The following is a 22,180-nucleotide window of genomic DNA, read 5'->3' as shown; positions in this document are numbered from 1 at the left end:
AATAGCTGTTCTCTAATCTTGGCTTTTCAGTAGGGGGAAAAGACTGTTCTCCAGGTGAAGAATTTTGTCTTGTGAAAGCACAATGAGCATTATAAACTCATTTGTTGCATAGATCAATTTTTATCAGGCTTGAATTGAATTGATTTTCTGCTGTGTAGATGATTGTTTGGGCATTCTTTGCCTTTTTTTTTTTTTTTTTTTGGTTATGGTAAGCATTCTCTGAAACCTATCTTTAAGTAATACAGCAGATATAAGACAAAAAGAGAGATTAAAGGGACATGCCTTATTATCCAAAGGTTAGACTGAATTTAGGACAATTTGTGAAGGCTGCATTTTATCATGGAAAACTTTTATATACACTGATCTATTTAAGGTTTTTCATGGAACAGGTGTCACAGTTTAGGAATGGCACTCCCCAATTTAGTGATCCCCCCTTCCAAACTCTCCAAAACCACACACCACCCACTTGCTCCCCCTGCTTTCTCCTTCCCCTTCCCACTTTGGGTCTGGACTTGAGAATTGGAGACATGGAAAGGTGTAAATTACGGGTTGAGATAGGAACAATTTACTGGAAACAGCAATAAGGTAAGAAAATTAACAGTAATAGCAGCAATATTGATAACAGAAGTGTACAAGAAAAAAAGAGGGTGATTTACATGCAAAATGGTCACTGAGCCTGACCAGACATGGCAGAACTTGGCCACAGGTGGTGGCACCTACTCTGTCGGCTCCGTCACCACTCCTATTCCCAAGGGGAAACCATGCCCCTTCTCCGAAGTTACAAGGAGTCCTTTTACCCTTCCTCTGGTTGCGGCATAAGATGACATCGAATAACAGATATGTCTTGACCACACGCCCTCCTGCTGATCTGGGCCAGAACTGGAACAGCAGCTCATACACTGTGCCAGTAGCAACTTACCAGGTTTTGGTAGGATGTCTAGAAGGCAAAGCCAACACTCATTACTAGAAATATGAATAATGGAGTAACCCATTAAATCATATTTTCTATGAAATTTCTCTTTACACCACTAGTTGTAGCATTCCTGATAGATTTGGATACTGCATTTGCTGTTCAGGAGAAAAGCTTTTTCTCTTCATGCAGTCTTCAGCACACTTTATTTCCTGCCATGTAATAATGACATCCTAAAATACCTCATTAATCTGGACGGATACTTATCGTTCTCAGAGAACTATGTCTTTAGCAACCACAACTAGCAAAGAAAAGACCTTCATTTACTGCTATCACCCCAGTTTGAAAGAGCTTTTAATGTGTTCACAGTTGCTCTATGAAGACGGGAATTTTCAAAGCTGTAAACTGCTTTACCTTTACTTGTCAAATTGGAAATAAACACACAAATCTTTTTTAGTGAGTTTGTCATGTCTTTTTCAAATAAAACCTTGGTATGTGCTACATTCCCAGCCGCCTTAATCACAACTGTTGGGCAGGAGGTCACTGTGTGCTCTTGCCTGCAGCCTTTTTGGAGCATCCCACTGTGTGTCAGTTCACCATGTCCTGACCAAGGCCGTTAGGTCAATTGATGGGACTGCCAGACATAAAATAAAATAGCCACCCTGCAACTTGGCATTTGTAGAGAAAACCAAAGCAAAGGCAATTTGGTTTTCTTTTCCTTAAAAACTTTAATTTGAGGTGAGAGTCTGAGGAGAGGAGGTGGGGTGGAAGGAGGAAGTGGGGGGATGTAGGTCAGAGCCTGGACCTTACAGGCATCTTGCAGTAGGAAGAGCTTCTCTCTTCTTGGCAAGTCCACCCTTGACCTAACTACAACTGAAGTCCAATGATATTTCAAGCTTACACCACACTACTTCATCTAATGTTATGCAGATCCCTTTCTTTTTTTCTTTTGTTGTAAATGAACTTTTTTTATAGTGATTGCACACACACAAAAACCTTATTATTGTTTCAGATTTTTTCTTTTTAAATTCCTGCGCTGCTGTCCAGAAAACCCTATAGGAACAGAAGGCGAACCTCTGGGCCTTGCTCCAGACTGGCAGCCTGGTTACAAAGGGGTGAAGGAAAGGGTTTTTACAAACTTCAGTAAACAGTTACTTTAGTTAATAGTCTGAGTCTTGATTATTCACCCCACTGCGACTTCCACTGTTTTTTGGGAGGGTTGTATTATATCCAGACTGAAGGCAGGAGGTTATGTTTCTGCTGAACTCAACAAAAGGTGGATTGTGCACTTATAGTACAGTTGCTTTGAATAGAATCTGGACCCATATGTTGAAACTGTTCTGGTCTCTAATTAAAGACTAGTATCTCTGCACTGCACAGCGAGCTATTTTGAGGCAGTGAGAATGCCACAGCAGGGAGTGTACTTGGAGAGTTGGTGCTGAAGGCCTTGTTACACCCTGCATTAAAGATATGTGAGTAACTGTGAAAACTTCAACTTCACCTGAAACTGCTCCTTTCTGCTCCTTTATTCCTTTTTTTTTTTTTTTTAAGGACAAATCCCCCCATGAAACCAACAAAAACACCAACAAAACACCACCAAAAAACAAAACCAACCAAACAAAAAAACAACCCCCCCCCCCAAAAAAAAAACCAAACAAACAATCAAACAAAAAAAAACTAAACCCCAAACATGTTCAGTAATTAAATCTTCTGTTGGGTTTGAAGCCTCTTTAACTTCTCCTTGAAATAAAGCAAATGAAATGTGGGAACAAGGCTTTTCAAGGATATTTAGATGATGCCTGCAGAAGAGGAGCTAATTGTGCTGATGCCTCTGTCTAAAGCAGAAGGTGTCACTGGTTTGTATTTTCTGTCTTCCAGAAAAATTTTTATCTTTCCTGATTTCCCTGTCACTACAGTCACTTGCAGAGTTTTTCATGTGGATCATTTGTAAATAGGACCAGTGTTAGAACAAGTAAAAATCTTCTGGTCTGACTTCCCTTCTCTAACAGGCTACTTCAAGCCTTTAGGACTCCAACAGACCAAATAAAATAAAGACTTTCATAGTTACATCCTCCAGGATATTTTTAGTTTGAATCATGTGGACATTGAGCTTGGTTAGCTCCAGCCAGTGAAAGGGAGTCTGTAGGGTATGCCCAGCCTCTGCCCTGGAGGGAGGCCTGCTGAGATAGGGAGACTGTACGACCTTCCAGCAGAATCCCCCTGGAAAAGGCAGCCACCTTTCAGCTATGGCGAGAGAGGACACAGACCCATGATCCTCTTGGAGACCTACGCAGATCCTTTGTAACCCATTGGCTTTTACCCTCTCACACCCACCCCTGTATCCCTGTAAGATCTAGCCCTCGGCCCCTGTGGGATCAGACAGAAGTCATTGCTAGCCTCCCGTTCGCAGGGTGTGAGCTAATAAAGCTGCCCCATACGGAACTGCTATATGGGACTCTTGTCTCTCTCCTCCTGGTCCAGCCTGAGGTTTGCCTTGCAGGATAAGAGCTGCAATCACTCCCACTGAATCACTAAAGAGCTGAGAGCCTGCTGAGACAGGCACCTCCTGCGAAGGCACCCCAGCGGCCGAGGGATCGCCGCAGACCTCTGAGGGACTGTCCCTTGCAGGACGCTCTCTCTGGAGCTGTCACGGCTTCCTGAGTCTGAGCCACAGACCCCATCCTGGCTGCTTCAGGAGTCCAGTCAAATCCAGCATCAAATGCAGAGACTGCAGAGTACTTCATCTCGTGTACCTCTAAACACGGCAAAGTTTTCAGGTTTCTATATCAGATGGCTAATGCTATTTGAGCTAAATACAAAGGGATCAAATAATTTGTTCCAACAGTGACGATCATGAAAAAAGACTGCATTTAATTTTAAATTGGTATTAATCATGATTAAACTAGGAGTTTCTGGTTTTAATCAAGCCTTTTGCTGAATAGATTCAAGAATGTTTCATTATTTAGCTTTATAGGAACAAAATATCCTTTTTACAATTTGTCTGGTCTTCATTTTGAAAAGCTTAGCCAAAATCTTTATATAAGGCAAGTTGCTCTGTACTTGAAGTACTTTGGCTGAGCAGGTTAGGATGAAATGGAGCAACATGCCATTTTGAAGGCAGCCCCCCTAGTGCTTGCTCCATAGGTTCACAGAGTACTGGTGATGTGTGCCAGATCACCCATGAAGAAATTTAAGTGGAAGATCTGCTCCAGTTGCAGATGAAATATATTTTACCTTCTTAGGGGACATCAGGTTCAGACTAATCCTTCAGACACTTTCAAATCACATGAAAGTTAAGGATCATTTAAGAAATCTTGAATTTAATCCTAAACAGATTATCACAGAGATAGTGACATTAGTAAGAATTATTTTGATCGATCGACCTACTACTGTTGTACAGAATTTCTCACCACTGTAGCCATTGCCTTTGTGGCTCTCCTGTATATTTTCTTCAGCATTCAGCATAATTTTTAGTCTGCATTCTTTTAGAAAGCAAGGCCAGTTGAGACATAGACAAGTGATATATATGCTTACTTCATAGTTGAAACCAGGATTGGTCACACCTGTACAAAAGTGTCAATGGTTGTTTAATCATTGTTTAATTATTGTTTTGATTTGTATTTTCTGTTTGTTTGATTTTTAACTTGAACAGTGAGAAAGTTTCCACAATCTCATGCAGATAAGAAGCAAGGACACTAGAAATGTGTTATGCATTCCTGTACTTATCCTTCTAATCCTAGTTCTTTCTCTTTTCATTATTCAGGACATTACACAGTCCTATTAATTATACTTGTCACTGTATTTTACTAAGAGCTTGTGATGAATTTTTATCCACTGCCTCACCAGGCTTCACTTTGTTTATCTCATTCTGCTAGTAGAGCCTGAAAAATGGGTATTTTATTAAAAGGGATTGAATTTACCCCACTGTGCAGGTACCTACATTTTCACTTTGCTCCCACTCCTGTTCTACACCTGATGTTGTACTGTCAATACACTTTTCCTGAAGAAACCATTTTTACCAACCACCAGATGCTTGATAACAAGGTCAAATACGATGTGAGAGAGGACTAATGTCTATACAGTTTACATTAAAGACAAACAGTCAAGGAGTGTCTACTCATTACAGTCTTTAGGTTTCTTGGTTTAGAAAACTGCATTTCTTATGAAAGAACTAGCAGAAGATTGTTTATTTTTATAGGTTTTTTGCTGCATACCAAAGTTTATTAATTACTCTTAGGAGGCTATGAGAGGTCTGCTCCTGCTTGGAAACATCACACAGTGACGAGAAATCTGTCATCTTTAGACAGCCTGAGTTACCTCACTACGTATGGAGTAAAACCTATGTAAAGGAGAAACTGCGTTTAAAATTAAAATACACAGCTAACATTTTTCTTCTTCTAGTTAAAAGCTTAATCATCCTTTTTTGCCAGGGTGTTTTGCCACACTGATATTAACATTGTCCTTGTGAAAGAGAAATCTGGATCCTACAGTAGTAAAATGCTCCATCTTGCATCTTCATCACTGCATCTCTAGGTACTCTAATCTGCCAGGAATAATATTGTTGTTTTGGGGCTTTTGTTTTGATTTTTTTTTTTTTTAATTTTTAATTTTGTGGATTATTTACTAGTGTTCTGCACTTCTGTGTTTTTCAGGACTACCCTGTGTGTCTCAACCTACCGATAGCAAGAAATGAAGAAGATTCTCTGTTCATTGATGCAAGTTTATTTTGTTCTGTGCATTTTCACCAGAATCGTTCTGGTTTGAATGCTGTGTTTCTGGGACAGTTGCAAGATGGATTTAGATAGATTAAGAAAAGCTAATTTTCTATTGTTTTGCTTTATCCTTCTCTCTTTTACCATTTGAATCAAAAAATTTGAACCTGGAAACAGAAAATCTCCTGGAATATTTAGATTAGGTTGTGTTTGGGTTTATTTGTTCAAAGAACTCTTCTGGCTTTCCATGACCTTACAGTAATCACTGGAAGTGATACTGAATCATCTCTGCCTAAGTCTATAGTAAGGGAATAAAATTTAATTACAGGCAGTCATTCATAAATCTGTGGCTTCTTAGCTGTATAATTTCCCACAATAGCAAATTGTATCTTTCCTGACCATAAATTATTTTATATGGTTCTGTTTTTGCTAGGCTTGAAAATATTACTTGTGTATACAGAAGGTACTGTGGTCCTATTTCAGCAAGCTGCTTGTTCTAGGTGTGTGGTAGTTATCAGAGAAATGGATGGCATTTCATGGAATAAGGCAGCGTGCTCATGCATACTTAAATGTGTTGCTGAATTAGGGCCTCAGGAGACAAGGTCATGCTTAAAGGATTTTCCATTGCAACCTAAATAGTTGATAAACACAATGGTGAGGGAGGAATGTGACTCAGTGAACAGCCATCTGGGCAGATAACTTGAAAGCTTAGGAAGAGGAGGAATGGCACTAATAAGCTAATTTGCTAAAAGCTCTTCTTATGTCTCTTCTGTTTGTGAATCATTTGTGGGGATCTGAGCTTTGAAAAGATGATTCAGAGAAGATGGTAGACTTGACGTACACCTGGATGAACTCCCTGGAAATATGTCAAGTCCCAGTCCGTGGATTCACTTAGCGGTAGGTCTATGCATGAAGAGCAGGGCTAAGGAGTAGCCTGACATCTATTGTAATGAGATTTGTAGAAAGAACACAGCTTTCTTACAAGGAAGGAAAAGGAGGCTCAAGATCCAAAAATAAAAAATATAGAACCATAGGAACCAAATGTTGAACAACTTGAAACAAAAGTCAACACTGGGCAGCACATCCTTTAGAGCACCCCACCTTGAAGGGATCCCATGAGGAGTTTTGCAGCAGTGAGCTGGCAGAAGGGGGTTTTACCCCTCACATACCAACACAAAGAAGCCCGGAGGTGAACACGGAAACCCCTCTGGAAGGCGGCACTCAGTGCCCATCACACAAAGAAAAGGGGCAGAGCTGCTCACCCTGAAGGGGCTGTATCCCTCTATCACCATTAAACAGGCACACCGGCGAAGGCAAAGAAGTAAAGAGAGGGGGCTCTCCGTATGTGTTCCACACAGGTTTATTCCAGAGAAATAGCAGGGACAAAGAGACAAACTGGCAGCAGGGTCCAGGGATCTTATACTGGGTACAGAATAGGTGGGGAAAGGGATCTCAGCCAATGGGATAGGGGCAAGTAGGCAGGGTTGACAGGAAGGGAACCAATGGGAACAACACATAGGAGGGACTTAGGGAAGGATCCAATGGGGCACTGGGGAACAAAGAACTTTCTAGAACTGATACATGCTAAAGAAGGGAAATTAATATACATAACCTCATACATAAAACAGTGAGAGGAAAACATTAACCAATTGGGAGAAAACATGCAAAAAGCAGAACAAGGGAATCATGGGTTCTCACCCTAACTGAAAGTTACATGCTAAATTTGGGTTGCTGGCCACCACAGCTCAGTGTCTGAGTTCTCAGGAGACAGTGATTAGAGCCACTTGCACCACTGCAATCCCAGAACCATTAGATGCTGCCCAACTGGGCTCAACACAGCAAGCATTCTTTCTAGAAAGCTTTCTTTTTCTGGTACTGTCCCAATAGTTCGGCTGTAGCCAAGGGCAGGTCAACCAGGATTCTCCACCTCCTGGGACCAGGTGCCGAGTTAGAGGACAACTTGACTGGAGCCAGTGTAAGTGTTACACTTTTTGTACCCTCCCTCCACAGCTCTGTGAGAGCATCATGTGTCCTGCCAAGGGCACAGGGTGCAGTGCACAGGCTGCTGCTTTCAAATACCCTCCACGAAATAAACAACGTTCTCCCTGCTGCTATTGAGGAGAGCACAACTTGCAGTTCATACGACACTGAGGGCTATTTTCACTACTTCAATATATCTTGAGAAGAAGAGTAAAGACTTTGCTTTGGGCTGCAGAAGCATAAATTTTCACCTCATTCATGTGCTAAAAAGGCAGTTCAGCCACAGGTCAAGTACCTGGATACAAGGAGACAAAGTGAAGGCATGGACATGAGCTCTACATAATACTTTTCTGTTTATGTTGGGCACAGACACTGCTGTGCTAGCCTCAAAAAAAGAGGGGCCCAAGTCTAAATTTACTGAAGGCATCAAAAACATAGGGAAGTAGTAAGTTGACTATACAGTTAGGAGGAACAGTAAAGATCTCTATATTACTGAAAAAAACCCTTAAAATATAATCATATAAAAAAATTCTAGCCTTTTCCTTTACCTTGTCACATCTGCCCCAAAGTTTGAATATTCAAAAGGGAAACTAAAAATGGCAGAAATTTTGCAAGCATTAGCAATCCAGAACAACTTTGCTTTTAGGGATGATCAGTTCCATCAATGCTTCCTTGAAGACACATTACTAAGACCTGGGCTGATTGGTTTGGTTTGGTTTTGCTTTGTGCAACTATGCTGGTAAAATAATGATTCAGAGTTGTATATTTATATAATTTTGTATGTATGTAAAATGCATAGACCTTTACTGGAAAATATTGCAAATGAGATTTTAGATGCTAAGTAGGAGAGGCCAAGCTGAAATGTGAAATCCAGCTTGCCTTTACTAGCTTTTGTTGGAAGTATCTGGGACCTCCCAGAGTGAAATCATTAGTTAAACATTAGCCACTCAGGTACTAGGGACAGTTAAAAATATCCTGACTGTAATAACTGATGAAGAAAGAGCACATTTCAACTGTTGACATATTGCATAACATATGTTAAAGACAGTATTTCATTTTCACAGGTGACTGGAATCAGCACTCTTTAATTAAGAGTTTATCTGTTAAACTACTTTGAATATTTTTTTTGTTTCAGGGTACTTTGCTGCTCACCTGGCAAATGCATTATACATAATTCTCCTCATTTCTATACCAGTTCTATGTGAAACTACGTTTATAAGTTCTTGCAAAAAGCTAGACTGTTCCCCTTTACAGAAATATAGATTCTTCTTCTGTCTTATTTTGTCAAGCATTCTTAAAATCTTGGAAGTTTATGATGTTTAATTTGTAAATGTTAGTTCAACCTGTGCAGACAAATAAATTTATAGTCGTAATCTGCTTCTCCTCCTCTTCAAGTACAGGACAGTCCAGTAGACAGGTTTAAAAAAGAAAGGAAATAAATGAGAGTGCTAAATTTTACTGGTATTTCTTATCTTCCACTGTAGAACATTCTTTAACCTTATTCTTTCTTTGAGCAAGAAATCACCTTTCACCCCAACACAAAGAAGGAGAATAGAGATCTCTTAAAACTTGTCATGATTTTATAGTTAAGGAACTTAAATTTAGTCTTATGCAAATTCTTGTACTAAAAAGGTCACCAGGTGGCAAATGACTTGTCTGGGGACATATTAGTTTGAGGAGAAGAAAAGTTAGATCCCTGAAAACTTACGCTGCCTCGTAATGACTCCGGCTATTTTTAGCTTCCTTAGCTAATTTTATTTCAGGGAAAACATCTACAGTGAGAGCTTATATATTATGTAAGGTACCGTGAGGATTTGAATGAGCTAGTCCTAATAAACACTTCTATGGAACTTCATGTGCTGTTTAACCTGTTGCACCATTTCTCATCAGAAGCAGCTTGATTTTAGAGGAGAAAAGGATGACTTTCTAATATAAGACCCTTGGGAAAGGACCCACCCTTTCTGGTTCAAATGTGTGTCATTTTGCACTCTGCATGAATAGCACTGGAATTTTTTTAATATGTGAATTACTGAAAAAAAGAAGGGGAGGGGGGGAGTTCAGAAGACAGCAAAAGTAAGAAGCAAATTACTTTCTGTGTGTTAAACCCAATTTTATACTTGAAGTCTACTTCTTCCTTTGTAATACTACAAAGGCTCTATTGAAATCATTGTAGAAGCTTCCATTTCAGGGTTGTTTTCAAGTGGGTTGGGTTTGGGTTTTTTCAGTGTAAATGCTTCCAAGCATGCTGCTTCTATCGCTGTGTTGATGCTAGTTCCACACAAATAACTTACTGTCTTTCTGCTTTGCTTTTGATCTGAAGAAAGGGTTGTTTCACACTGAAAGATGCTGACTTCCATTCTCAGTAGAGTGGAACAGGTGTTCCTTCTTCCCACAGCTTGCAGGTGTTCTCCTGGGTAGCTTTCTAAAAGCATTTTTATGTCTCCCTGAGTGATGTTCAGATAGCTAAAGTGAGTAGTTTTGCAGTAGACTCTGTGTTAACTGGACTGGACTGTACCTTGGTTAAGCCTGTGAATGAAATTACTGTCACCAGGGTTTATATTTGTTTTTAATACTGCCAAAACCCCTGACTTAAGACACTGTCCCCAAATGATGTCAGTTGATACTTCCCCAAGAGCTTTATTGTGGCAGTGACTTTTTCCTTCTCTGCCTCTACAGAGAGAATTAAAGGAGTTTAAAGGCATTAGACCAGATTTTGTACTTTCTATTGAAGGCCTAGCAAGTGTGAAGCAGAGCTGAGCATAAAACAGGCCCTTGTCTTGGCTTATTAGGAAATGTTATGAGGACAGTCATTCTATTTTTTATTTATCAACTTTTTTACTATTCTGTATAAGAGGGTATACATTTACCACACACTGAATATTGTTTTACAGTGTACGGTATGAAACATGCATCCAAACACACACAAAAAAAGTTTTACAATAAAGCAAGTTAAATCATTTACCTTGTGTTTTTCCTAGGTAGCAAATTTTTATGAGAAAAGAGGTACTTATATTCTGTTAATAAAGAAGAGGTATTTACTTGGCAACATACATTAAAGAAAGAATGTGTGACAGTGCAAGATGCAATGGGGAGTGGAGCTTTGTTTTGAGGAATTGCTGCAAATAGTTATACAATCAGAAGCAAATCAGAGATCATAAATAGATACTGATAGATCTTAAAAATTTTCTTAAGTTATTTTGGGATGGCATGTATTGGTGAAGGATGCTGTAAGAATGTGCAAAATAATTAAAACAGTTTTGGGACTATTTAATAAAATTGAATAATTCTCTTGTAAATGTAGTATTTATAATTTAAAATATTTCATACAAGGATTAAAGATTTTATAAGGAACAGTAAAATGCAGCAAATGTGACCAAATAACAAAAATCTCCTTAGGACACAAATGTGTAGGCAAATCTAATATTGATGGGTTTTTACCTCAGAGCATTGCACTTGAAAAGTCTGGTTGCATAACAGACTGTGTTACGTGCTCTGGTCAGCTGACTTAATTCCTTCTCTCCTCTCCCAAGCAATGGAAACTGCAGAAGATCTAGTCTGACCTATTCTCAATTTTAACCTGTTTCTCACTTCCCCCAAAATTCTAACAACTTTGAGACTCACTGCAGCTGAGGCCTCCTTGAGATCCATGAACTAGGGTGCTTGTGTCTTATTTTGCTTCCCGACCTAGTTGGGTAGGTGTTCACTGATCATGCACACTGTGCTGGTCTCTACAAATGCATGAGGAAGAGGAAGTGGTGTAAGCTTCTCTTTGACTACAAGGTGAGAGAAACCAGGGCAGTCGTCTGAGAGTCTGCACATACAGAATAGGACACAGGTGATCTTGCTAGCTCAGATTGTGTTATATACAGCAAAGTCCAAATTGGTCTTTAGCCTACTGGGATAGGTGTCTGCTTCAGGATGACTGAAATTTCTCTCTAAACATTATTGATTACATCAGAAGTTTAGAAACTGGTTCACGTGTAGACATTTGAGCCATCAGAATTTGGAACTGAGTTACCCTCCCAGAATTCATATGTTCTGGGTCCTCTGTAGAGCTGAGTCAGCCTTTGTCTTCCTGTGGCTTTCCTTACAAGGTAATTTTTGAGTCCCCTTTGTCACTATCCAGTCTCTTTTGCTGTGATTAATACTTCGCTATTCAACCTGAGGTGAAAGAACTTAAAAAGAACCTACTGAAACAAGTGTTCCCCTCACACAGCTTTCCTATACCTCTTGAGCAAAAATGCAGTTTTCCATATTGGGGTTCCATAGCTACCTCTAGGCAGAAAGAACCTTAACCTAGACCCATCACACAACAGAGAATAAAAAAGGGGATCATCTTTCCTTCAGGAAACGTTCTACATGGAGTCTGATCTAGCTGGCATTATCTAAACTTGATTTTTGGGCTGGACCTAGCAGGAACAATATGTAGACAATAGATGAAAAACTGCTAAGGACTGGGACAATCTCAGCCACAGAAACAAATGTTAAGGTAACTTAGATATAACAGCAGAAATGTCCTTCCTATCCCTCATTTTTTCAATGCAAAGGCCATCATTTGGGCAGACTAGCAGGGAATCAGGAGGATAAAGAACAGTTAGGGTTTTGTTGCCCTAGTGGGTTTTTATGGTTTAAATTTGGTAACTAGTACAGTGGAGGTGACTTGATTTTTTTCTTTTTTTTTTTTCAATTAGTCAAAGGATGTAGAATGTTGTCAATGGTTGCCGAACCACACAGAGATATAAATGACTGTAATAGAAGAATCTATTATCAATTTAGATAGTGCTTTTCACAGTGCACCGAACAGAAGCAGAGTTCATACACATGAAAAATATGCAGAATTTCATTTTACTGTGAAGTTAAATCCATCTTTCCTGTGCTGAGGTTCTTCACAGCATGCTGGCTTAAGGTCAATGAAAATGCCATTCATTCTGCTCTGGGCCACAGGTTGGAATACTCTGGTAAGACAATTGAGTTTTGTGAATAACAATTTGTCATCACTGGTTTTCTTAAATTAAGATAGCATGACTATAAAACTGATAGTCCAATTATACTTAACTTAGCAATGACTCTTCAGTAGAAAAATAAATTTTTTGTAATAGGTCTTTTCTATACAAATGCTATCTTGAGGCAGAACTACTTAACTGTCAAGGTATGTGCATGGATTCTGCCATTGACATCTTTACCTCCTTTGCCCTCCCCAATGAGTAGTGCATAGTGTAGGAAGCATAAGGTTCCCCCACAGTTTGTAAGAAACATGCATTAGTAATAGAAAAATATAGAGAACCCAAGCTGTGGCTCTTGAACAGCTAGTCCTGTCACAGCTGAGATACCAGAGTGGTTTTTGTCTTTCTGTACTCCATAGGGTTATTTCAGGTTTCCACTGGTGTAGAGAAAATCTGGGTCACAGCTCAGCCATCTGTCTGTAGATAACTTTTCCTCAGAAATGCTTTCTGTCTCATTTTATTCTGTACCTATGATAGGAAAAGCATCTAGAGCTGGGTAGGATATTTCCACAAATCTTTTTCATTCAAAAAATGCTGATGAGTTGAAACTGAAACTTTTTGTAGCTGTTTGTTTTGACAAATATTTGTTGACATTATTTCTTGGCTTTAAGGAGAGGTTTCTTGAGGTTTATTTTCCAGCTTGGCGGGTCCACAGTAGCCTAGTGGTTTGAGTGCTTCCCTGAGGCCAGGGTCAGATCCCTGCTTGATGTGATTTGAAGCACAGACCTGAGGTCACGTTAATTGAGGAGGCATCATAAACTAGGTCTTTCTGCTGTCCCCCTAGAACAGGGCAGTCTGTGGGTGTTGTTTCATGGTTATTGCAAGTTAAGGCTAAATGTGCTGATTTCTTCTACTAATATAAGGGTCAAACAACAGGTTACAGAGTATGGAAATACGTTTACAGAGTAAAATCAATATACTCATAACTCCATTCCAAGCTGCTGGTTCAGGAGCTCTAGTAGTGTTGGTCACATTTCATGTTGAGGTTGTCTGTGCTGTTATGGCAATTATTCTCCCCATCAGGACAGGGCTTCCCAGAGAGGAGTTTTGCTTTGGTTCGACGCTCCAGGTTATGCTTCTGCCTTGGCAACACAGTCGTAGCTGGCAAACAGAGTGTCCCTATGAGGGCTTTATGTCTGCTATGGAAGTTCTTTGGACGTGCTTTTAAATTTTCTTTTTTCCCTGCTGACATAGAGATTTTCTGTTCCAATAGGTATGACTGACCATTTGACATCTATGACTGCTAGTGGAATTTTCTTAAGTTTATTCAAGAAGGCTTTTCTGAGTCCAGAAGTGAAGTGTTGCTTCCATGTTTCTGTTAACTCATTTTCCTAGATGTAGGTTTAAATAGTCTTAAATCTCCCAAATAACATTTACATACAAAATGCCCTAAAGAATTCTTTTGTTTTCTTGGAGCAGTTTACATTTGTGTTCACCCCTTCAAGGCTGCATGATTTTTAATTTGAATTCTTCATACTGTCATAATAAAATGCAACTTGCCACATAAACCCATTATCTGCAGAGTATCTCTAACCTGTATCACAAAAGATGTTAAAAGACTTTTTCCATAGGGCCTCCACATAGCCTGTCAAGGTAAGATACCTGGCTGATTTGACACTTAGAATGCCTCTGTTTTCCCTTTTTCATAGAAATAATACCAGCACTAACATCCAGTTAACCTCAGTAATGGACAGACATTCCTACAAGATTTCCTTAGAAGTGTATGCCTGAGGTGAGTTAATTCTCTTTTCCAAGTCAGTCTGAAGATCATGATTGCCTGGAAGTTTTGAAAGAGTGATATTGACTTTGCATTGCCTGTCTTAAAATTACATCTCATCTTTTATATAGCATAATTTTATCTTCTATTTCAGTCTCTTGAGACATTTGGGAAGCTTTTCTTCTAATCCTTGGAAAAGAAGGCTTTTGCAATATTTCTTTTCTGATGTTGATTCCTGATGCTTTAGAAGAAAGTGTCAGAATTCCTGCAAAGGGCCAATTATAATGAAACTTGCCCAAAGGAAAGTTTCTTTTTAACAATAATTCCTTAGCATATGTCCAAAACATGAGGATTATCTATTTTTCTATCTTGATATTATCTAAAATTATTGTAAATATAAGTGTTGGGTCATACGAACATGTAATCTTCTGGGAAAGACTTTAGTTTTGAGTAAGGATACAGGAAGATGACTGTGATGGCCTGAAGACAAAGACCAAGATCGTGCTGATCCCCAAAGGATTCTGGAGCATGAGAATCACAGGTTTTACATTCATTATAAATTAAAATGCACACCGAAATAGAACCTAAAATAAGATTGGTATATACAGTGAGAACAGTTACAGTTTCTTTAGAGCTCTGCTGTCACCTGGCAAAAGGATGGCCATGGGTTGACCCCAGTCAGTTCCCCTGACCTTGACCATGCAGGTACATGAGAACAGCATAAGAACATAGTGATACTTTCCTAAATCACTCCTTCCTGTTTCTGAAGCCTGGGGATGCAAACAGTGCAAACCATCACACAACATACAGTGTCAAGGGATTTCCACAATATAACCATGTGTTTTACAGGAGGAAAATACCTCCATTTGCATGGGGATTTGTGAACCTTCACCTGAGAACATTAGCTGAAATGAAAAAATTTACAGGAATCTCCAGGTTTGTGTGTGTGTATGTGTGTGTGTGTGTGTGTATACATGTTTTGAGGTGACAGTTGTTTTTTCTGAGATGCCAGTGGAATCAGAATGACAAAATCAATTTGTTTAGTTTAGTTTGATTTTTATTTGACAAATCTGTGAAGTGTTAATGAAAACCCCTGGTATACCACACATTTAAATGAATGGTCAGAGCTTAAATTTGGCTACCTGTGACATTTTGCTCTAGATTTTAATTCAGCCTACATATATTAATGGCACTTTGGAGAAACTGCAGCACAGAATGGAAGAAATAATGTCAGAAAAGGCAGTCATATTTGGATCTTTTTTTCTCCTTGCCATTTCCATTTCAAAATGTTCTACTTTCAAGCGATGAAAGAAAGTTCAATAACTTTCTCTGCAAGTATAAAACCCCTTTAGAAATATTAGATACAGATCAGTCTTGTCTGGCAGGAGATTTCTCTTAATGCAGTTCTTGCTGTTCTTACTCTTTTTATTTTGAGATTTATGCAGTTTCGCATGTAAGTTTTGGAGTATGTGAATACTGCAGTCATAGCTGAAAATATTCCTACTACCTACCTGAAAGAGTTAAAACTGCCCAACCAAGACAGTTTTGCCTGGAAAACAGAGCTTGAAGTAGGATAAACACCTGTTAGTTACAAGGGATCTTTTTTTCCCTAGATAGTAATGTGTGTTGTTGCCATGAATATCCAAGCTAGGTGGAAATATCCTGTGCTGGCGGCCGACCCCACTCTGGTGCTGTGCTGAGGTGACTGCATAATGAGGCTGTGCCTGTGTTATGTCCTAGATGCTCCTACAGAGGATACAGCACTAGCTACTTCCCCCTGTAGTCTTGCCTGGGGTCCAGATTTTGTGACATGAATATTAAAAACAAGCCAACAAAACCTGTCAAGAGAATGGAGCAGCATCCAGTTTGGGCTGATCTGAAAAGATTACAGGCAGGACCGTAAACTGGTACTGCAGACCTGTGAGACTCAGCAGAGGGCGGGGACGGCTCTTTGTGTCACTACTACTTTTGCTGGTAGGATTTTTGCTGGGTTGTTCTCTCACCGCTGTGATTTGAGGGCTGGGGTGTTGCATTGTGCCCACGCTGCCGTCAGCTCCGGACACAGCCCCGGACAAGCCGGCGGTCTCAGGCTCGGGGCTATCCGGATGAGCGCAGCCATAACGTAACCTCATCCAAGAGGAAGGGGTGTAGTCCGATGTGCGTGTCCCATTGCCTGCAAACGGCTCTGCCACCCCATTGTTTCGAGTGTCTCAGTGGAAGTGGATCAGGAAGCTTATCTAGAGCCATCCCCACCCTTTCACCGGCAGCCCCTGTTTGAAAGAGACGCCGCGCATTTCCCTCCCTCTTCCCTCCTCCCCTCCACCCTGATTTAGAGCAACCCCAGTTGTTCCTACAGCACTCTGCTTACAGCCTTCGACATTTGGTGTAAAGAAATCTCATTTTAATTCCTCGAGCACTGTCTGTTTCCTTCGCTTGGGGCTCATGACAGGTGCCCCTTTGTTCTTTGATTTGATGTTATCTCAAATAGCCTTGGAGCTTCAGCCAGGCTAAAAAACTTGCACTAGCAGCAAACTGCCCAAATTAGCATTTTTGCTAATTCTAGAGAAACGCAAAGTTGCTGAAGCCCAGCCAGGAAGCTGTCAAATTAATTTGCAGTGGGAGAAGTGGATATGGGGTGAGGAAAAGGTTCAGTTGAATACGACACAGAAAACGGCCTTTATAGACTTTCCTATCCCTGCTTTTACAGATAGAATCGTGAATTTGAAAATCAGATGAAATAATTTAAGATAGACCTTTATTTGTAACATGGTTGAAAGCCTTGCATTTTTCTGAGATCCCTATTAAGTGCTATTTTCTTTTTTAAGTTAATAAACCTTATATTTTGTCTGTAAAGCACTGAAAATTCCCAATATTTTTGAACTTTCTAAGCTCAATAATAATAATTTTTTTTTCAAACAGCTTTATATTTTCTTATTTTCCAAGAACATGGCTCTCCTACTTTTATTTGTCTGTATTCTGAAACTCAGAGTTGTTGGGCTTTTTTTCTGTCTGCCTTGTTAGATGTGATTTATTCTCTACACCCTTTACTTAATTTGGGTATCATTTTTAGCCTTGTCTGAAAAACATATGCCCAGCTGTTATCTGGGTAACTACCTGGCTATTGTTCTAGGCAGAGGAAAGTAAATGAAGTCCTTGGTTTTGCTTTCCTGTCCTCTGCCTTTGCAACTTATCTGGAAAACACAGGCACAGTGAAGGGTTATATAAACAGTAGATGAGCCATTGCAGGGTGGGTCATATTTTACAACTGAAGTAGCTCAGGAGTGAAATAGTATGTGCCAGAAGCAAGGAGGAATTGAGGAAAGATCTGTGCATCTGAGTCACAGAGTCGCTCCCTGTGTAGTGTTGTTCATGCCACACCTTTGCTGGAAGCGTAAAATTTCAACCCAGTCCTTTATGATTTTCACTAGCAATACCACTGAATATTCATTACTCATTTTGAGTAATTAACTATGTTATTTAAGTTTCGTTTACCAGTACTTTGTTCTGGTGTTCAAGAAAGCAGAAGCAAATTGTCACATAAACAAGATTAAGCATTTTTAGTGAGGGAAGAATCAAGGAAGGGGATACAGTTTCTGTTAATTAAATCGCTTCCTCTTTTACATTACCAGACCTCTGCATTCCCCTGTTGCACTGCATGTCTTACTGTGGTGTGTGTGAAGAATAAGCTAGCAAATCACTGTATTATAGGTAGGAAAAAGTTTAAAAATACTGGGCTGGGGAGGAAGTGGGAAAAATTACACTGTGATGCTTTCCAAATGGAGGGATTTTGTTCTGGCTAGGGCATGCTTACAGTTGCAGCAGACTACCAGTGAACAGTGGTAAACCCTGTCTGAGCTCAGGTGTCCAGCTCCCAGTCTTCCTCTTGCTTCATTCATGACCTATACTGCAAGCAGAAAGGTTGCAGAAAAAAAGGATGAAGCTATTAAATGATGTGTATCACAGTGAGAAATTCTCTTACTTTGCAAGCCAGTTTTGAAATAGTAAAGAATATGTAAGAACCTAAGATTCAGTTATGGATCTTAGCTGAATATGTATTACTGTTACCTGCTATTTCTATTATTTTGTAGTATAAAGGCCGGGCAGTCTCTCCCTCTCTGTTGTCAGTGTATTAAGCAACCTGGTCTAACTTTGAAGGTAGTTCTGCTTTGAGCAGGAGGTTGGACTGGATGACCTCCAGGAGTCCCTTCCGATCTGTCGGAGTTTTTTTTTACTTTATCAGCCTTAACAGAAACTTTGTCATCTGACACACTGACACACTAATGTGATCATCCCTCTGTCCTCCCATCCTCATCTCTCAGCAGAAAACCATCTCTTTCTTAGCCATGCCTCTGTTCTGTCTCTGTGCAGGCTGGAATCCAGGTGACACAGGTATGTGGCAGTCCAGGTGATACAGATACATGGCAATCAGAGCCAAGGTGACCAGTCTGATCTCCCAGTATCCTGCTCCTGGCACCTGTACTGACTTCACAAGGCAGGGTGCCTTTCCTGGGCAAAGTGCTCAGTAACATGGCTTTGCAGCACAATAATCTGTGCCTCAGCACTTTGTTAGACTGAGACATAGCATAGAGGGCAAACAAGTTATGTCCCTCTTTGCCAGTGCATCAGCAAAGGTCAGACTGTTATAAGAGCAAAGATAGCTCAGGTTATGGGTATGCTGGTATCTTTTGTGGGCACTGAGATGTTCTCTTTTAAATAAAATAACTGGTCCTTATTTTAGAGATGACACTAAGTGATACTAAACCTAAATCTGAGACTCATAGCAGATTAGTATTTTTTGGTGTTCTCCCATAGCCCTGATGCATTCTTCTACTTGTTTCCTTGAGTATCATGCTTCTGTGAGCTGACACCCTAAATCTGGCATCACTGTCTTATTTGCTTATAAGCCATATTATGGGACACAAACTCTATAGTGGCTGTACTCCATGCTTTATTAGAGATATATCTAGGGTGAGACATTGCACTAGATAATTTGAGCCAGAAAAGCTTCTAGGAAAGATGAAGGGGAAAAAAGGCACTTTGTTTTCACAAGACTTAACACTGCTTGAGAAAGAGCAGCTGAAACCTGAAGGGCAATTCCGTGCTTCAGTATTTCTTGGGTAGAATTTATCTGTTATATTAGGAATACAAAAGCTGGGCTTCAGTGTTCCTCTAATGGCCCTGCCTGGCAGAGTGAATTCCTTGTGGCTTAGTCTGATGCTGGCCTGGGGAGGAGGCAGCCCAGCCTTGGCTCTTCCTGTCACCATTGTCTTTAACCAGCTTCTACTGAGGTTTCTATTTCCTTGTAGGTGCTTTGGTTCACTTCTGTGTTTCATTCACTCATTTACCTGTCTATATCCTAAAGCTGATTTCCTGCTTCTCACCCACTATCAGTGCAGTTAAGGGGAGCCTTAGCTCCAGTATCCTGTGCCTCATCTTTTAGGTATAAATATAAATGCAGTTTGTATGGTACCTCATTAATAAATGTGTATTTCCTTCTTGGTGGTGGGTTGTGGCATTTTTTTCTTGCTTTAGACAATAACTTTCATATTTATTGTAGAGTATAATACACCAAACTTTTGGAACATCCACAGAACTGAGGGTTGCGATAACAGCCATCAATAAGATTTCATGCATATAGAGACCTGCACTTTTAATATGTTCTTGGCAAATCTCGACAACTGTATGTGATGTCTTTACACTCACTGCTAGTCTAGGTGACAAGCTCATCAAGGAAATTCATAGTCTGCTTGAATGGCCTCTGAAGATCCAATGTTTTCACTTCTCTAAGCAGCTGTTGCCTTTTGGGGGTTCTTTTGTCATGGGGATGTTATGAATTTTAAGTCATTCTCTTCTCACCTCCCTCATGGTCCAAACTTGAAAAAAGATCAGTTAGAAAAGAAGCAATTAACCAGCACTCAATTTGCTGCAATGCCATAATAGTAATAATAATGGTGTTTGGTCTGTGTGCCCTTAGGGACACAAGAAATTCCTTATCTTGTGCAGTTACTGGAGTTTTAATTTTCTTGTTTTCATTTAATTTTCTTTTGCATGAAAAGGAAAACCAGAAAAGCCAAGCATGCTTTGGGCATTCGCACAGTCTAATAATAAATGTGTGCACTTGTGGTGAAGTTCTCTTTGGAATTCTGTAAAATAAAAAATACTTGGAACATTTGTGTCTCAAAAGCAACAGTAAAACTGTTAATAAGAATTATTTTCAGAATTTTATTAGCTGAATTTAATTAGCATGAGTTACTGGTAAGGCGATTGCACCCTCATCCTGTAGGATGCCAAAGGATCTAAACATGTGATCTGCTTAGAGAGAAGGTGTCAGACTAAATATGGATAGGCTCATTCAGTGAAACAAATACTAGTTTTAGTTTCTTAAAATTAGTAACATTTTTTGTTAACTTCTTGATACCAAAAAAAAATAGTTGATTTTCTTGAGTATTAGTGCCATGTTCAAACTCAAAACAATCAAGTATACTTATTGGAATAGTAGTCAGAAAATCACCTTGAGATGGTCTGGCTTTTCCTTTCAAAAGTGCATCAGTGGTGGCAAACTTACTGAACTGGCAAAATTAAACCAAGTGAAAATTTCCACTTCATCAACAAGTTGAATCATGTCATGCCTTACAAAGCATGAAGTTTAAAAATAAAGAGTGACTTATGTTCATAACAACTCCCGGCTGTGATGCCACTTCTGCTTTTATTTTCAGCGTAGTCAGCTTCTGTAGCTTAGAGTTCTTTTGCCTTGTACAGTACAGTTAATTTCTTTCTTAAAACATGCATAACAGAAACCAGAGATTTAAACCTCCTCTTTCCTGCTGTGGCTAAACCACTCAAATAAATGGAAATGGGAGTACCATGTGTAAGTAAGGAGAATAATACCCTATGATGAATTATTCACGTTACTGGGTCATCACCTGTTGATGTGATCCAAGGGTGTGGGTTTCTTTTCATGGACGTTAATCTAGATCTTGTAGAACATCCCATTCCATTTCCTGTTCTGTCCAGTTGCTATTAAGAACATGACTATGCCTGGAAAGATTGAGAAAAATGCTGCTTTTTTTGAGAATCACAATAGCATGCCCAGGGAGTCAGTTATCCTCAGACAGGCACCATTCAAATTCCCAAAAGCACTAGAAGTGCCAAGAAAACCCCAGAAAGTTCAACGGCTTTGTTTGGCTTGGAAAAACACTCACTCAGAAATTTGGCTTTTCATTTATCCATGATCCCTACAGCATGCTTCAGCTGGAGCCTGGCTGAAGTCACAATATGTTTCCTTGACCAAGTATACCACTGGAGCCACATTCAGGCACGGGAATTCTAAATGCATTTCAGGCCTGGGCTTCAGGCACAGGGAGCTTTTCTACTGACTTCAGGGTTTTAAACGGAGCTCTGTTTGGGCTATGATTGCCTGACAAGTTAAAGTACAGTTCTCATAAGGTGTACAGATCATCCTGTTACTAGGTGGGCAAAACATCCCCAATAGAGTAGTCTCTTGGAATCTGATGAGTCTTCTGGACTGGGAGCAGGAGTGATCAAATAGAAAGAAAGGCTTGGAGAGGAGACAGAATATACATTTCAAGGCTGTGAGCAGAGCCAGTTTCAGCTGACTACTGGCAAAATTCCACATGTCCTTATTTTCTACAGACAGGTTTATCTGCTCCCATATGTTAGGCCCTGCTTCAGTTCCAGATTCATCTGCTTTCATTCTTTTGAATTCATCTCTCCTGTTAGTGCTCTGCCTTGGGAATTAAAAGACATTAAACTGCAACCTGTTATTTCCATGATTTCTCACTCTTAGAATGCGACAAACTCACTACAAAGCTTTTTCTGTGCCTTGCATATGCGTAAC

At 39.8% G+C, this 22,180-nt stretch overlaps 1 long non-coding RNA gene across 1 annotated transcript in view; it reads left to right on the top strand.

The window, feature by feature from the left end:
- The first annotated feature begins 7,292 nt into the window (after positions 1-7,292).
- The window catches only part of LOC138108656 (uncharacterized), a 170,391-nt gene continuing 155,503 nt past the window's right edge, over positions 7,293-22,180 (top strand). Inside the window, exons 1-2 of the long non-coding RNA XR_011150042.1 lie at positions 7,293-7,597; positions 14,255-14,337. This is a non-coding gene — a long non-coding RNA (uncharacterized lncRNA). The remainder of the gene's footprint in view (positions 7,598-14,254; positions 14,338-22,180) is intronic.

Source organism: Aphelocoma coerulescens, chromosome 3, assembly GCF_041296385.1.
Source record: "Aphelocoma coerulescens isolate FSJ_1873_10779 chromosome 3, UR_Acoe_1.0, whole genome shotgun sequence".
In the NCBI taxonomy this organism is placed as follows: Eukaryota; Metazoa; Chordata; class Aves; order Passeriformes; family Corvidae; genus Aphelocoma; species Aphelocoma coerulescens.
Note: the sequence above shows the minus strand (reverse complement) of the source record. Positions and strands in the feature narration are given on the sequence as shown.